Source organism: Mus caroli, unplaced genomic scaffold (genome assembly GCF_978045245.1).
Source record: "Mus caroli unplaced genomic scaffold, Mus_caroli_1 scaffold_15, whole genome shotgun sequence".
NCBI lineage: Eukaryota > Metazoa > Chordata > Mammalia > Rodentia > Muridae > Mus > Mus caroli.
In genome coordinates, this window is record NW_028227270.1 from 101,676,697 (window position 1) to 101,693,489 (window position 16,793).

A 16,793-nucleotide genomic window follows, 5' to 3' on the forward strand; every position below is an offset into this window, starting at 1 on the left:
AGAGTATCTATTATAAATACTATTCTTAATATTATTTTCCTCTAACAGGCTGAGAATCTTCAGAACTCATTGTGCTATTTTATCTTCCTTTGTATTCTTGCATGTAAGGACGTAACTGTACCAGCTATTGGAAAAATCTAAAACATCACTTAGTGTGAAATGTCATGTATAACAACTAAGTAAATACAGTTAGCCTTAACTATCAGTAAGACAAAGGCATTACTGAGTGGGGGTGAAGAAAAAAGCATCCTACGGAAGACTGAGCTGATTGAGACTTACGGTCGAGTCCTAGCATAGACAAGTTCTTAGTGCACCTGAAACCAAGGGACCAGGGCCTGAAATCCACTCTCAGAGTTACCCCTCACCGGCTGCAGCCTAAAACCTATCAAAGAGAAGCCTTCCGTAGAATTCCACAGGAAGGTAAAACCCACTAAAACCCTGCCATTGGAAGCTGGATACCTTAACAGGCTTTGGAGGCGCGGCTAATCCTAGGACCGCCCACTGCCTCCTTTATGAGACACCTACTGGTCGTCCGAAAACTGACAGTTCTGTAAACCAACCCGCCGTCTCCTCTGCCACTATTCACTTTTCCAGCAAGCTGCAGCGTCTTTGCGTGACCAGCGCGTTGACGTCACGGACAGGGTCCCGCCCTGCAGCCCCGCCCCAGCCCCGCCGGCGGGGACCGCGGAGCCGTGTCTGCAGGCCGGCGGGCGGCTCGCGCCGCGGAGGAGGTAGGCTGTCTTTCCGCGCCCTGTTGGGCAGGTCGTGAAGCCAAATGCCTGAGGTTCCGGGGTTTGCCGGGCTCCCCAGACCTGGCCTTGGCCGTGGGGCCTGTGGGTGCAGCCGCGGAACGCGGCGGAGCGCGGGAGGGAAGCTGGCCCCGGGCCCACACCCACACTCACCGAGAGGCAGGTGGTCCAGCTTTGGCCCAGTGCCTTGCATCCCCATCAAGACCAAGGTGACATGCGGGTGTAGGCCGGCAGGTACTGTTTGTTACTGGCCTTGTGCCTTCGTCAAGAGAAGCCCTGATGTAACAAAACAAAACGAAAATTAAAGCATGAGTCATGAATGTTCTAGCCATGGTTTCAGCTCTCCGCGTTGCCCACTCATCCTGCCTTTAGTTTTTCTTTTTTTTTTTTAAATCTCAGTAGGGCTCTTTTTCTTCCTCTTCTGGTTGGAACATGGGTGTACACTGTGGAACTTTTCTTAGTGCTCTCTTAGTATGGCAGTTGCAAAGGCATTTGTCTCTGTTCACAGATGGAATCCATCACTTGACCCAGTACTAGTTTGGGTAAGGTTAGTAAGGCTGAATGAATGAACACAGTAGCGGGTCTGACCTCCCAGGGTACTGGAGTTACTATAGCAAGTCCCGTCTGATGTTTTTGTTTAAGGGTCCTAACGGTAAATCCCATCTATGCTTCCTCTGTCCATCATCCACTTAAAGAGCAAGATTTGATGACAAAGAGCAGTTTACAGTATTTTTGGCTGCATCTCTGCATAAGTAAAATGCTAGATAATCATGCTCATGAAGGGACAGTGTAGACTGTGCCCCCCTCTACATAATATTCACACATATGTAATGTTTTGTATTGTAAGGAAGAATACATTTTTCTTTGAGATCTTCCTGTCTCAAACATGAACCTTTAAAGATTGCATTGTCAAAAGCATTAAAGAAATGGATTTAAAACTGCTCCAAGGACTTACCTTCTCAGGAGAGTGATTATCATTTGGATTTAATTATTAGACAACTTATATGATGCCACGTGCTGTTTTAGGTGTTAGAAATTGAGTATTGAACACTAGATAAGGTTCCTGTCCTCAAGTTCCTTTGATTTTAGTGAAGATAGAATATATGTGCAAATAAAAATATGATTTTAGATAGGAATGAATGCTAGAAAATCTGGCAGTAAGGGACATTGGTGTGGCTGTGGTGTGGGATCTGGGAAAATGTCCCTGAAGAGGTGATGCTCTGGATGAGACCTGAATGTTTAGAGTGATTTAGTCAGGGGAAGAGCAGGAAGTGTCCAGTTACAAATGCAAAAGCTGGAAGAGCAGGCACAGTGGGAGGAGAGTCCAGCAGTGCTGTCTCCTTAACGGTGGGCTAGTGAGGTGGCTGAGCTGACCTGGGTTGGGCAATGCTGAAGAAGGAACAGGCATCCTTGTGGAAGTGCGGACTTCAGATACGTTCCGAGGCACTCCTAAACTCTCAGCAGCGTTCTATTTGTTTTGATTATGAAATCATTAATTGTTTTATATTTTCTCTTTAGAGGTCCTCTTAAGAATGGCTTTCTTTTCCCTAGTACTGTATCCCATAGTAGTTTTCTTCTAATTGCTGCTATATGCAAGACTCAAACCCTGTGCTTATCTTCAGTTCTAGCTTTTATCCCCTTTTTTCCAGCTGTCACTCATTTCCAGGACAGTCTTTATCTATTTTCCATTTGGAAAGCACTGGCAGGCAGTCCTGCTCTGTCCAAACAAGTGCTGAGAAGGTGTAACAGTGTAAGTAGGTGAGCCTTTCCTATTAGCACTTGCATTTCTAAGGATTACTGTGTCTTTATTTAGTTCCTGCAGTTTTCTGGGCGTGGCACATGCATTCTGTTCTTTCAGACATACTGCAAATACTAAACTTTTCATCAGTGAAGAAAATGTACACTAAGTTACCTCAGCTAGACTGATGGAGGTCGTTAGCTTTACTCTTCGTCACCATGCTCCACCCCATCTCCCTGAAGCAAGTAGAGGATCGACAGATTGATGTTTCAAATTTGGTTCCTGATGTTGCATTTTGGAACTCATGTGTTGGACCCTTTCGGTGGAGAAGGGGCTCTGGAACTATAGATAGGCAGCAGTTTCTAAAGTGCAACACATAAAATGCCAAGAATGCCAAATACTTATTTCCAAATTTGCATGCTAGGCCTTTTTTCTTGTTTCCTTTTGGTTCTATTTCCTTCTCGAAAATCCCATAGCAAAGAGTGTGTGTATATTTCAAAGTACAGCATATCAGTATCTAGGAACTTAACTCATGCTTTTAACTCACAGAAGATGGGGCAATGTTTTTCCTTGGACTAAAGTAAAGCTCTTTTAGCTTTTTTTTTTTTTTTTTCCTTTTTTTCTGAAGAAGTGTATGTCAGCAGTTTACACACACCCTTCGTTTTTATTAGAAGGCTAACTGACTTCCAGTGAATAGTACATATGGCGTGTAAGTGACTCCCAGTACAGAGGTATACACTTACAATACCAACTATATGCAAAGCCCTGGGAGGGGAAATCCCAAGTTGTAGACCAGCCTGGGCATAGCAAGACCCTGTCTCCTGATAAAAAAATAAGAAGGCAGGATTGTAGCTCAGGGAAAGAATGCCTGAGTAGGCCTGAGTTCAATCTCCAGTACCTCTGAAACAATTTTAATTCAAGTTGTAATTTCAGAAATACTTGAAATTTAAAAGTTGTTAACTATTTTCCTAGCCTGATCTTTTTCTTAGATATGAGGTAGTATGGCTTACGATTTGCTGGTTCTTTGTTTCTGGTAGCAAGTAGAATTTTCCCATGATTGAGGAAGCACTTGGGTCAACTCAGTGATGTCATTTTTCTCATGCTACTTTAAAAAGGTAGAAGCCAGTTTATAAGCTTTATATGGTTGAGGAACCAGTTTAGTATGTGGTTGAGAAATAGCGTTGGTTGTCCTAAATTTTAAAAAGAACCATTAGTTGTAAGGTTCTCTTAGTCAAAGAACTATATTAGATTAACAACAGTAAAGTTATAAAAATTAAAATCAGTAGGTTAATTTGCTTTTGGCTGCCACTTGAGTGGCTATCAAGATGGAAATTGCATTTAATAGCTTTAAAGTACTGTAAATAGAATTCTTAAACGTCAGAGATCTTTATATTTATGCAAAAGAGGTTTTTCCATTTGATCTCAAAATATCAAAACTGTATATTTAGAGCAAGTCTCAATGTCTGGAAGGATGTTCGTGCAATTGATGCCCACATTCTTAGAGATCTAGGCTATCCGCATCAGACTCTACCTTGTAGGCATCTGGGCTATCTAGTCATGGTGAGACCTGTGCACCCTGACCACTTCTGTGCCACTGCTGTGTTCTGCTTGAGGACTACCACAGCTTAACTGTGCCTCAGCGTCTACCCCAATGTTGGGCCCTCTCAGTAAAATACTTATTTCTCTTCTGTTGATGGAAGCTTTGCCTTTTCTCATAACCTTTGGAACATTTTCTCTGCAACATGTTTTATCTTCATCCCCTTTTCCATGTGTTACCATAGATGCACCGTCATATCTGTGTTGGCTAAAGTTGAGAAGACTTCGTCTGCATTGTCCGCGCTGTAGGTTTTGCAGAGTCTTGAGCCTTCTAGTTTTATTTGCACTTTTATTACCATGTTTTCAAGAAGTGCTGGCTGGTGAGCTTTTCTTGGCTTTGATTCCACGGAACTGTCTTCCTGTTCCATCTTGGGTCTCTTGAGAATCTTAAATCTTTAGCTGTAAATGTTGAGAGCACATTGCTACTGAGGATTTTGTGTTAAGATAGTTATCATCGTTACTGTTGTTAATGTTATAGATGGAGAAGCTGGGTTCTAGAGAGACTGGCCTTGGGACTCTTGGCCACTTTCCTGGGCCTGGTCAGCTCTTACGGCTTTTGTTGCACTTTAGAACTCCTGGCAAGCACACCAATCACAGATTTTCTGATTGGTTCCTTTCTTTGTGAGCAGATTTAGATATAGAAGATCCTTCTTCTCTTGTGGTGAATGGAGACTAAAACCTCCGTTCTCTGCTGGGGTTTTTGACTCAGGCTCTTTAAGGCTGGAGAGTCTTGCTGGTCGGGAACTGGATTAGGGTTAGGTTTCTACTCTTGAGTGTGAAACATGTCTCTTCTGGGGTTTTTAAAGTTTCACAAAGTCTACCCCTACCCCCAGTGTTTTATGACTAATCTTCAGTTTGTTAAATGCACAGAGCTTTTACAGTTGAAGCAGTTATAGATTTCTTGTATCCTATATCTCTCTAGAAATAGACATTTCAAATATTGCATGTTATTGAGTATTATAGTACACTCTTATTTTTGTTTTAGAAAAATATATTCCATAATTCCTTGAATTAGTCACTTCCTGTTTGTTGATTTAATAATGCAGAATCAAGTAATCCCAGTAACATTTTTCTCTTTAACTTATTTTAAACATTTTTTTAAAACAATCTGTGTGTTTGTGCGTGTGTGTTGGAGTCTGGCCATCTGCACCTGTTTGTGTAGGCACCTGAAGAGTTCAAAAGAGAGCATCCCGTTGGTTCCCTAGGAGCTGGAGTTGAAGTGGTTGTTAGCCACTCCCAACAGAACTGAATTCATGTCTTCTGCAGAGGTGTTCTCTGCTCTTCGTGCTGTGCCATTCTCCAGCTCCCTGTGCCATTCTGTGATGTTGTAAACTCATCAAAGGGAACAGCAGCTCTTGAGGCGTTAGAAGTTTCTCCAGCCCAGGTAAAGCCACCAAGCCAGGACTTGCGCTGGCCTTGTTGCTAGTAATTAGCACAGATTTTCGGTGTCCAGAGGTGTTCTGATGGCCTATTTTAGGGTTTCCCATCCTCAGTACCACTGATATTGGACTAGAAAAGTCTTTGTTGTGGGAGCTTTGCATTGTAGCCCTAGATAGTCATCTATATGGCAAGTGCCTGGCTGTGAGCAAAGCTACATGGCTGTGAGCACATTCGACTCCCAAGTGCCCTGCCCCATGGGGAACGTCTGTTGTCTTTATTCTCCAAGCGTTTCTCTAAGTTAGCTTGTGGTATTATTGTCCCTATTTTGCAAAACACAGAAAGGATGAGTAACTTGACCAACGTGGCAGTACTGGGTTGTAAAACCAGGCAGTGCCCCTCTGACATAATACTATCAGTTATCCAAAGACCTGGTAATAAAAAGGAAAAACAAATGCCAGCAGGAACCAGCTGATACCGGAAGTAAACACACTGGCTAGGTGCCAAAATGGTGAGATGGAGAATTTGGCCAGTTGTCTATTTTTTTTTTCAAGAGAAACTAGAAGCCTAGGGATTTCATCAGTGAAATGTTCACCTGTGCATAGCAAATAGTGATAACCTGGTTAGAAAGTGGGTAAGCCAGCAGGTAACCAGAGCCTCCGCTTGGTAGCTCAGGTCCTTTTTGGAGGTTTGTGGTAGAGCTTTGCTGCCCTAAGGACCTGTGCATCCACTCCATGATGGAAGTCGGGTTCATGCTGGGTGGAAGGAAGGCTCAGGCGTGCAGGCAGAGGATGGGCAAGGAAGGCTTCCTTGAACAGGCCTTGTCTTGTGTTCTTTTCAGCCCAAGGAATGTGGAGATGAAAGCTGGCCATCTCCCATGCTTTGCACTTTGCTGCTAGTAGGGACAGTGAGAACTGCCAGCCTTTACCGTCAGGCATTGCTCACAGTCTTTTCTTTCACGACTTGCACTCGTCTCAGTGCTTAAATAAAAATCTCTCAGGGCAGCGGGGCGTGGTGGCGGAGCAGTTTAATCCCAGCACTTGGGAGGCAGAGGCAGGTGGATTTCTGAGTTCGAGGCCAGCCTGGTCTACAAAGTGAGTTCCAGGACAGCCAAGGCTACACAGAGAAACCCTGTCTCAAAAAAAAAAAAAAACCAAAAACCAAACCTCTTAGGGCATTGAGAACACTCAGAGTCTGGGTGCCTCCGTCCTGGAGCTATGAACCAGGGCACACTTCACATTGTTGAGAGCCACTTATCCTGGAGTTCTTGTTTACCTTTCTCCAAACAAGGAAGTTCCCTGCCAACGATGATGTAGAAGCCCTGGCCTTTGATGTTTGCCCTGCCCTTAGGATCCTGGTCTCCTCAGCCCGGCCTTGTAGGGAAGGTGTCCTCACTCTCCTGCCGGCTTTTCAGTCCTCTCACTAGCACACACGTGTTCCAGCCTTCCAGTTGTTTCCCTCAGTCCCCTCACCAGGGTTCTTCAGGCAGAGGCTGACTCACTGTTAGTGGACATGGGAGTGCTTGGTCCACTTTAAGCTGCCCTGTGTTCCTCCTCACTGATACACAGTAGCCTTTCAGATCACTCAAAGTTAAGTTTCTTCTAAGACAAGCTGGAAACTGATACCGAGCCTTCTCTTTTTATATTTATTTCATACTTTGTTTTTATTCTACTAGCATACTTTGTAGGTGAGGATAAGGACAGTGTCTTGTCCATCTGACTTTCCCTCGTACAAACCAGCACAATGTTTTACATGCAGGAGATACTTAACACATATGCCCATTTGTCTGTGTTGGGTAGGTCAGAGTCATAGGTGATATGTTTATGCTTTCTGTGTATACAGCCTTTCTGTGCTGAGCTTTTACGTTTTGGAAAGATGACCGATCTAATCTATTTGGGAAGGTTAGGTTGTTTTTATTTATTCTTGCATTATGAAGAATAGATACTGAACTTAATATTGGGGATATGCATAGTTGTACATGCAGGTGACTCAGGCCAGGTCACCTCCTACTATACAGAGAGTTCATGAGACCCTAGCTCAGAAAAAAAACAAACCACAAATTATTCTTGGTATATTAATATATCATGTTGAAATTCTAAATATGTGTGCAAATCTTTTTAATTTTAAATTTTAATTAGCAAGTCCCCAGACTCTGTACTCCTTTTCCCTGCTTTATGGTTTTGAGACAGGGTCTCTTTATGTAGTCCTGGCTGTCCTGAGGGGTTTGTAGAGTTGTCTGGCCTTGAACTCACAGAGATCCTCTTGCTGCTGCCTCCTCAGTGCTGGGAGTAAAGGTGGGCACCACCACACCTGGCCCTCTTTAGGTTTATACATTGGTATTTGTAGTTTAAGAATCTGACTAGCACATAGAATGTCTGGCATGTCCACTATTTCTCTATGATGCAGAATTGTTCTCTAGGAAATTTTCTGCTTATGTTTTTCTTTTTTTTTTCTTTTTTTTTTTTTTTTGCTTTATTTTGTGTTTGGCAGCGCCTCATATAACCCAAGATGACTCTGTCTGAGATCCCTGCGTAGCTGAGGATGCCCCTCAGCTTGTGCTCCTCCTGGCCCCACCACTAGACGCTCCATGCCTGGCTTTCTAAGAACTTTTGATATGTGGGCAAAAAAGGATACCTCATTGTTCCATAGGAGCTCTTGATATTGTGCTTCACAGAAGACCTATGAGCAATATGTGAAATATATATATGTGTATATATATATATATGTATATATATATATATATATATATATGGGCCATTCATTCTTATTTTAGCTTCTGTTTTTAAAAATAATAATATACTACTGTAAAAGTAATTTTTTTTTTTTTTTTTTTTTTTTTTTTTTTTGCCTGAAGTAATTGTTGCCTCAGAGGCTGCAAACCTAGGCCTAGTCATGGAAGCTTATAGCTTCCATATAATCTTATCTAGGCCTGGAAAGTTTTCAGCCTCTGAGACTTACTGCTGAATAAACTTACCCGTTCCTACTTCTTTCTGAACTCTGGATGGTTCAGTTTAGTTCTTCTGACTCAAACTCCTCTCTAAGCTGACGGAGTCAATCTGGCATCTCTCTTGGCTTCTTGCTTTTTGCTCTGCTTGGCTTCACACTAACTCTGGGAATCTGTTCTAATCTTCTGTGTCCTTCTCATTCTCTGGCTCTTTCTTTCTCCTATGTCTAACTCATTTTCTCTTCAACTTGTCTCCATAAAACTTGCTGGGTAAAACTGCCTCCTTCCTCTTTTATTTCTCTCTGTGCTGTCTTAAATGGCTTCCCTTTCTTCTTATAAGAGTTGGGCATCTCGTATTCTGTCAAATCTTTCTCTAATTTATCACCTTGTCACTCAGTTACACATCACTTTCAAACATGGGTGCTTCCTTCAACAAACTAACTTTACCGTCAGTTTTGGGATTAAAGGTGACATAAGGGCATGTCTTTATTCCAGCCAGAGGGAGTAAAGGTGTGTTCTAAGGGTTGAGACACAGCACAACTAGAAACATATTTTTTTTTTTCCAGTAAATATCACAGTCTCGGAGTTCACAGTGTGGTCAACTATCCTGCAAAAAAAAGCTCAAAAAAATAATTATGTCATTTCACCTCCCTTCCCTCCCTCCAAATCTTCCCATATACCTCCCTTTACTCTCACATTTATGGTTTCTGTTTTTATTATTGTTATATACATATGCTTGTGTATGTGTGATCCTCTGTGTATGTGTATGTATAACTACAACTCTTTCAGTTTATATAATGTTACTTGTATGTATAGGTTTTTGGGGCTGACCACTTAGAATAATAGAGGTAGCCTTGAAGGTGTTATAACAAAATGACTGCTATAGAATAATTCTATAAGTAAGTGGTTTAGTTTGTAAATAGGTCTCCTAGTTAATTTCAGCTGTCACAGTTTGGAATTGTCATAGTATTGATACAGTCTAGAGGAGGTTCGACTGGGGGATTGCCTGGATCAAACTTGTCTATGGGCATGTCTCTGGGGCATTTTTTGATTAGTAATTGCTGTAAGAGGGCCCAGCCCACTATGGAAAGAGCCGTCCCTGGGAGGTGGACCTGGCCTTTTTAACAGAGGTACCTGAATGCTAGCTTGGGACTAAGCCGGTGAGCATCACTCACCAGTTCAGTGGTTGCTGCTGCTGCTTGAGTTCCTGTCTGACTTCCCTCAGTGATGGACTGTGGCCTGGAGTGTAAACCTGATAAACCCTTTTCTCCCAAGTTGCTTTTGGTAATAGTGCTAATCACAGCAACAGAAAGCAAGAGACTAGCATGCAAGCTTTTGCTAACACTTGATATAGAATGGGTGCATCTTGAATACACTGTGATAAGTAAAAGTTACACAAATTCCAGCACGTTCTTATGAAATATTTAAAACAAATCAGTGTTGTCAGGGCAGGGCAAGGGGGAGGAATAAGGAGTTACTGTGTAAGTGTTATGAAATTTCCATTGGCAGTGATGAAAATATTTTGAAACTATATAAAGGTGAAAATTACACAGTATTGAGAATATGTTCAAAGCCTCTGAGTTGTACACTTAAATTTTATAATTTTATGTTATGTAAAGTCTACCTCAATGTTAAAAAGAAAGAGGTTTTTTAGCTTATTGCTTTGGAGGATAGAAATTCATGGCCAGATAGCTCAGCCTCTGGCAAGGGTCCCTTGGTAAACCAGAAGACTCAGGGCCCACAACTTCTCTTTTACAGTCTGGTGCTTTTTTCAGGATCAGCCAGTCCAGAGAACTTCAGTAATGTCTCTCTCCAGTGAGCTAGGCTCCCCTCCAGGCCCTGCCTCTTGATGGTTTCATTACCTCTCCACATTGAGAACCAAGCTGCTCACACCTGAGCCTTTGATGGAGGCCTCAGAAGCCTCTTAGATGCCCAGGGATGCAGAGAGGAGGTGTCATGTGAGTTTCCTGAAGCAGTGGATAGATAGGCTGTTGATAGGTGGTTGCAGAATGGGCATTCTAGGTGGAGCTGAAGTATAGCAAAGGTGCAGACCCCTAAACCTGTACAAGGAGCTCAAATTCCTAAGCAGAGTAGAGAGAGGAAAGCTTTGTTTTTGAGCACAAGGCAGAACTGGGGGCTTGCAGACTAGAAAGACTGAATTGTTGGATGAGAGGTGTTGAGAAAACGGTGAGGATGCTGGTGAGAGCTGATTGGGGCTGTGCTTTTCACCAGTGAGCATGGTGCCCTCAGCTGCAGTCAGCCTTACCACCTTTTCCTATTCGAGCTGTAAATAAGACCTTAGTGATGGTTAGCGGCTATTCTTAGCTATGTGGAAGGTTTTATAGGTAATGTGTGAATGTCAGAATCTTTGATTTAGTCACTAGAATTTTGTTATCATAATTGTTTATCTCGTTCTAAAAGTCACAAGATTTAACTTTTTGAGAATGCTGCTACTTTAAACTCTTTACAGACCCGTAATAAGATTTTAGAGCTCCTATTGCAGCCAGAGATGGTTAGGGCATGCCTGACCTTTCTACACTTGGACTTTCGGGGTGGAGGCCGAAGGTTTGAGGATTTCCTCAAGGCCAACCTAAGCTACAGGCAACCTGGTGTCTAAACAAACGGAGGAGGTGGAAGGGAGGGAGGGGAAGAATGAGGGAGGGACGAAAGAGAAAAAGGGAGGGAGGGGGAAGAATGAGGGAGGGACAAAAGAGAAAAAGGGAGGGAGGGGAAAGAATGAGGCAGGGACAAAAGAGAAAAAGGGAGGGAGGGGAAAGAATGAGGCAGGGACAAAAGAGAAAAAGGGAGGGAGGGGAAAGAATGAGGCAGGGACAAAAGAGAAAAAGGGAGGGAGGGGGACTTTTTACTCTCAGGTGTGCAGTATACTGATTTCTCGGAATATCAGCCTGTAGTTGCATTGCGTCTCTTAGTGGTTTTTATTGTTTTACATGATTTTGTTTTCTGAAGCACAGATTAGCCTGATAGAGATGATCCTGGACATTGTACTTGATTCTTACCCTTTGAAGATCTAGTTTCTTGTGTAAGTGTGAAAAACATCTAATGAAAAAAGAGAAAGTATTATTTCTTTATTTTTTTTTTTTAAATCTAGGCATCCCTATGTTAAGATTGACGCCTCTAACTCACATTCAGTAAGATTTCAACTGCAGACATTTATTTGTAGTATACATTAGAAAATTAGTTTTGAAGCTGGGCCATCTGTGTGCACATTGCATTCTAGGAAATGGCACATGCAACTTTTGCCTGTAAGTCGTCCTGGTCATAGATGGAAATGGCTTATTGACATGCTCTAGTTTGTAAAGGAGGAGGGTGGTCTCAACTGGCTTCAGGGGAATTTGATGTTCACTATTCCCAGGTGTTTTTTTTGTTTTTTTTTGTTTTTTTTTTTTTTTTTTAGCATCCTCTTATACTAGAGACAGTAGGTTGGTTTGCCATCAGCTAGAGTAACACGTTCTGGAGTTCTTACCCTACCCTCCAAAGAAAAAGTCTTGTGATATTAAGTGAATAGGAGCTTAGCTCTCTCTGAAGAGGCTTGTGGAGTTGGCTGACTACTCACCAGGCTGCTTCTTGGAATTAAGCTGTGATTTGTCTGTGTTAGAAAAGACAGGCCTGGGAAACATGAACAATGTGTGAGAAACACAGTCTCACTTCTGGCCTTTGGAGTGCAAGATAGTTACTATAAGAGATTTAACTTTTAAAATAATTCTTTTATGAGTTATTTGAGAATTTCATTAAAGAAAATACTTTTTTTCTCTCTCTCTCAAAAGCAATCAGATTCTAAAAAAAAATCATCAGATAAAAGTGGGACCTCATTCTCACTTCCCTGCTTTAGGCTGGGATTGTGTCTGGAGTAAGCTTGTGCAGGACCTGGGCATGCGTCACAGTCACTGAGTTTGTATTTGCTTCTGCCCTCAGGTGTCTGCAAACACTTCCTTGAAGTTGTCACGCATGGCTCTTACAGTCTTTCTGCTCTTTCTTGCATAATGATTCCCCTATCTTAGCGGTAAGATAGAGTCATCACATTTGGGGCTTGTGCTTGTTACTTTTGTGCATGACACAAGATAGAGACATCTAGAAAGAAGGAACCTTATTTGAGAAAATGTCTACATCAGAGTGCTCTATAGGCACGTCTGTGGAACATTTTCTTGGGTAGTGACTGATGTGGGAAGGCCTAGCCCACTGTGGGTAGTGCCGGCCTTATGTGGTTCGGGAAGGTATAAGAAGGTAGCTGGGTATGAATTTGGAGAACAAGGCAGAAGTAAGTAGTGATCCTCCATGGTTTCTTCTTCAGATCCTGTCTTCAAGTTTATGCTCGAGCTCCTGCCTAGCCCTTCCTTTCTCAATGGTAGATTGTGACCTGGGAATTATAAGATGAAAGAAACCCTTTCTTTCCCCAAGTTGCTTTTGGTCATGGTGTTTATCACAATAATAGAAAGTAAAGTAAGGGGCTGGAGAAATGGTTCTGTGGTTAAGAATTCGTGATACATTTCCAAAGGACTTGAGTTGAGTTCCCAGCACTGTCTCATAGGGTGTCTTATAACCCCACCTGTAACTCCAGCTCCAGGAGGGGATCAGATATGCCTGGGCTCAGTGTGCAACTGCCCGCATGTGCACATACCCATACATAGATCCACAAACATACTTTAAAATATAAATCTAAGAAAGGAAACTAAGATTGGACTGAACACCCAGTTGTCTTTTATTCTCTTCACATTGACCAATTCTGAGTCTTCTCTGGATTAATTGCTATCCTATGCAAGAAGAAGCCTCTGAGAAGCGTTGAGTGATGAATTAATCTGTGGGCATAGCAATGAGTCATCAGAAGGCATTTTAGTGCTATGCTCTTCTAGCAAAATAAAAGCAGGTTCTTTGCTGGTGCCCATGACCTATCTAGCCAGAGGTTCTTGACCTTGTTGACAGTGTCTGTATAGCCACAGATTTGACAGTGATAACCAATTTAAAAAATGGTTGGTAACTTGTATAATGTGCATGCCACTATTGCACCAGAGAACCTATTTTGTCAGGCAGGGCCAAATTGGAGCTTGCAGGATTCACAGCTGGGTGAGACAGATGACTACATTTCTCTTCCATTCACCTGCATCTTATCTTCCAGCATTGTGAAGGCTAGCCAGTATGGATGAAGCTTCTAGTTGAGTATCTGCTAAATTTTTCTGTGGTCTGTAAATCAAGTATTCTAGTGTCATCAATAGAGTCTAACTGTCAAACTCTGGTGAGTAAGCAACATTGGCAATAGCCTATAATTGGGATTCATTGAGACACCACAAAAAGAGAACACAAACATTGGACAACACAAAATGAGGTGTCTTAGGGCTTCTATTACTGTGCAGAGACACCAAACCAAGGCAGCTCTTATAAAGGACAACATTTAGTTGGGGCTGGCTTACAGGTCCAGTATCATCAGGGTGGGAGCATGGCAGCTTCTAGTAAGGCATGATGCAGGAGGAGCAGAGAGTTCTGCATCTTGTTCTGAAGGCAAACAGGAGAAGACTGGCTTCCATGTAGCTAGGAGAGTCTTCAAGCCCATCCCCACAGTGACACAGTTCTACTCCAGCAAGGCCACACCTACTCCAACAAGGCCACACCTACTCCAGCAAGGCCACACCTATTCCAACCAAGGAGTACCTCTGAATAGTGCCACTCTCCGGACCAAGCATATACAAACCACAAGAGGTAGCCCATTCCTCTGAGACATTGAGATAAAGGAGGTTTAGGTGCTATGTGGAGGTGAAATAATTTGAGTGTACTATTTAGCACTAGAAGGTACCTTTCTAGGAGGAAACTTGGAAATGGCGGATGGTTACTATGGAGACCCTGTTGTTTCAATTATCCTGGAATGATAGTAGCTTCTGAAAAACAGGAGAAAGAAATGAAAGGTCAGTCATGCTCCAAGCGAGGTCTTGAGAGACCAGTGATGAGGTGTAGCTGTAACATCCTATTCACTTGAGGGCATTCCATGTAACACATTCAAAAGTTTATCAGGTCATTAGTAGTCTTCTGTAGTTGTTGTTCTTAAAAATAACATTTTAAAAGACTGTGTCTGGGTGCATGCTTGTGTGTGTGTGTGTGTGTGTGTGTGCCTGTGTGTTTGAGAGAGAGAGAGAGAGATTGAGAGAGAGAGAATGTGTGTGTGTGTGTGTTTGTGCTCACTGTGTGATGGCATGCATGTGGAGGTCAGATGACAATTTTGGGGAGTTTGTTTTCTTCCGGTACATTTGTATGGGTTCCACGGATTGAGCTTGTGCTGGCATGCTTGAGTTTCATGGTGATTGACCCACTGAGCCTCCTCACTGACCTTTGTTATTCAGCGAGGCCTTTTCATGACTTTACGTTTGGGCTTGATGCCCTTGTCATTTTGAAGAGTGTTCACAGTGCTGCACTTGACTGTTTTGCGGACTCTTCGTTCACTGCCTTTTCTGAGGCGTCTAGGAAAGCTGTCTGCGACTGATTACCTCCTTATAGCCACATGCAGGTTAAACATTTATAGTGGGGAATATTGTAATCATTATATGTTTATTGCAACACAATATATGATATCATGGGAACTTGTTCGAGCTTTGGTCCAGGTGTATTGTCCCCCAACAGAACTTACTTATGTAAGAAGTAATACTTTGAGACTATTCCTCATAAATTTAAAATTCTTGTTAGCATCTACTACTGTGTCTTGCCTAAATAATGTTTGCACTGAGAATTGTAAACTGAGTTTTCTAATTGTCTTCCTCCTACATGTTTTTCTGACTTCCTACTCTTAATCTGCTTTCACAAGGTGGCCATAATCTTTTAAGATTGTTTTCCAGAATGAACGCCAACCATGCTATCATTAGTCATACTTACATCAACGTTCACACTGTTTCAGATAGGACAGTAAATGGTCTTTTAAGGCAACCTGCACAAAAAAGTTTCAGTCATGACATTTTGTTTTTCTGCCTTTTCTAAGAAAGCTGTATTTATAAGAATATTGTAAAGGTGTTCTCCACAAATTCTAATAGATACATTGATAGAAATGCTTTGTTATTTCATTTAGTATATAGAATAATGGATTTTATCATTACATTTCCATACATTGTTGATGTATGGAAATCATCTCTCTACCCCTTCCTGCAGGCTCTGATGCCCCCTCATGTGCTATATTCTTATTATGCTTATATCCATGATCCATCTTAAATTAGTTTTTACATGATGCAAATTCGACGTTGAAATTCGTTTTTTGTTTTTTTTTTACGTTTTATGTGGCTGTCTTAGCACGCTTTTCCGGAGACAAGCTTTATTTCCCCACGTCATTGCTTTGGGATCCTCATCGAAAGTCAGCTGTCCAGATGCCTGTGGATCTGTCTGGGGCCCAGCTAGATCCTAGGATCTGCTCATTTGTCTTTAACCCAGCAGCATTCTGTTTTCATTACTGAAGTTTTGTGGAAAGCGCCTTCTAATTTTGCTCTCTTTCAAGATTGTCTGTGGCAGTCTCATCTTTGTATTTCTTTTTTAAACACACACACACACACACACACACACACACACACACACACACATTGAGGTTAAAAGAACTACATCATTTACACCTTCTATTTTTTCCCAACAAACCCATATACCCCTTGCTCTTTTTCAAATTCATGATCTTTTTCATTACCTTTTGATATTTATGTATGTACATATACACACATATAAATTTCTAAACACACACACATATTTCTATACACAAACACAGCCTGTTCAGTCTATATAATGTCTGTTTTCAGGGGTGACCATTTTGTACTGGATAATCAATTGATTTATTCTTCCCTGGGAAAGATGATTTCTCGTGCTCTCAGTATTCTTTACTTTCCTGTAGTTCTTTGGGTAGGCTTGAGTTCTCATGGGCTTTCCCCATCCATGCTATCCATGTTAGCAAATCCATTTTTATTGTCTGTGTTAACATCAAGGCAGTCATGATGAGACTTTCTGGCTGTAGCTTCTGACATTCATAATAGGCCTAATCTTGCAGCAGTTTCCCTAGTGCTCTGGCTTTCCAGCCTTTCTGCCCCCTCTTTCTTTAGCATTGGTCCCTGAGCTTTAGTTTGAGTGTTAGTGGGTCTCCTGGGACTGGGCTCTACATTTTGATTGATTGTGGTATTCTGTAATTCATCTGTTGCAAAGAGGCATTTCCTTGATGAGAGGTGAGTACTGCACATATCTCTGGGAATAAGGGCAAGTATTTAGAATGTAGTTAGAGATTATGCTGGTTTGGTGAACTGACTGCCACTAGTAAGCAGGGCAGACTCCCTGTTTGTCCTCATAGGAAGACAAACTGGCATTTTCATAACATAATAGATACATAGACATGTTTTGTTTTTACATTACTTTATAAAATCATGGATTT

At 42.0% G+C, this 16,793-nt stretch overlaps 1 protein-coding gene across 1 annotated transcript in view; it reads left to right on the top strand.

Moving 5' to 3' along the window:
• The first annotated feature begins 648 nt into the window (after positions 1–648).
• The window catches only part of Stard3nl (STARD3 N-terminal like), a 38,460-nt gene continuing 22,315 nt past the window's right edge, over positions 649–16,793 (top strand). Inside the window, exon 1 of the mRNA XM_021180425.2 lies at positions 649–731. The gene's annotated coding sequence lies outside the window, so the exon portion shown is untranslated. The remainder of the gene's footprint in view (positions 732–16,793) is intronic.